The following is a 1,331-nucleotide window of genomic DNA, read 5'->3' as shown; positions in this document are numbered from 1 at the left end:
CCACTCCCCCATTGGGGAAGTGCCCGCAACCCAGATACATGCCCCTGACCGGAATCGAACCTGGGATCTTTCAGTCCACAGGCTGACGCTCTATCCACTGAGCCAAACCGGTTTCGGCTGTCTCTCACTTTTTAAAAATAGATATATTTTATTGATTTCAGAGAGGAAGGGAGATGAGGAGAGAGATAGAAACATCAGTAAGAGAATCATTGATTGGCTGCCTCCTGCACGCCCCCTACTGGGTATCAGGCCTGCAACACGAGCATGTGCCATTGACCGGAATTGAACCCGGGACCTTTCAGTCCGCAGGCCGCCGCTCTATCCACTGAGAAACTGGCTAGAGCTGGCCCTCACTCTTGATTGGTCAAAGTTTAGGCTCACATTCTTGCACAATTGGCTAATTTAAAGGAAAAGGGGAAGGGTTGGTCTTTGCACTTTCAAAATGGCGGGTGCCTAAACCTTCTTTGACAGAAAAGATTACTTTTTATTCTCACACCCTCTACCTTCATCTTTCCTTTTTGTAAAATCTCTTCCAGAGTCCAATGTTACATCACACTTACCTTTGTACAACCAGTGCTCAGCACAAAGACCCCGCTTTTCATAGTGTCTGGAGAGCAGGGGAGGGAGGTTAGGGGGCAATATGGCTACCTGTATGCCATGAGTGCAGTATTCATTCCCCAGAAATGTACCAGCACCTGCCATGTGCCAGGCACTGTGATGGGTACCAGAGATAACTGGGAGCAAAACAGAAATGGTCACTGCTGTTACCCAGTTTTCACAACAAACTGTAGGACAAGGAGAGAGAAGAGAGACAGAATTTGAGACAACTAACATGTTATTCCCATGCTGGAGATGTGAGTGAGCAACCTTTGGCTTAAACAGTGGTGGTAAAGAGGTTTGCAGAAATATGTTAGGGTTAAAGGTAAAATTTAAACTGATCAATTACCATGAATGTCAAAAAGAAAACTTGCCCCCTTGCCTTTCCTCTATAACAGGGTGCTGCTTCAAGAAAACCAACATGCGGCCTGTGGACTGAGGGGTTCCAGGTTTGATTCCAGTCAAGGTCACATGCCCGGGTTGCAGGCTCAATCTCCAGTAGGGGCCCTGCAGGAGGCAGCTGATCAATGATTCTCTCTCATCATTGAGGTTTCTATCTCTCTCTACCTCTCCCTTCCTCTCTGAAATCAATAAAATATATTTTAAAAAAAGAAAAGAAAACTAACTTGCAGCCCAGGCTGGTGGCTCAGTTGGTTGGAATGTCATCCCATGCACCAAAAGGTGGTAGGTTTGATTCCAGTCAGGACACAAGGTTAGGGGTTCGATTTCCAGCC

Source organism: Myotis davidii, unplaced genomic scaffold (assembly GCF_000327345.1).
Source record: "Myotis davidii unplaced genomic scaffold, ASM32734v1 scaffold992, whole genome shotgun sequence".
NCBI classification, from domain to species: Eukaryota; Metazoa; Chordata; class Mammalia; order Chiroptera; family Vespertilionidae; genus Myotis; species Myotis davidii.
Note: the sequence above shows the minus strand (reverse complement) of the source record.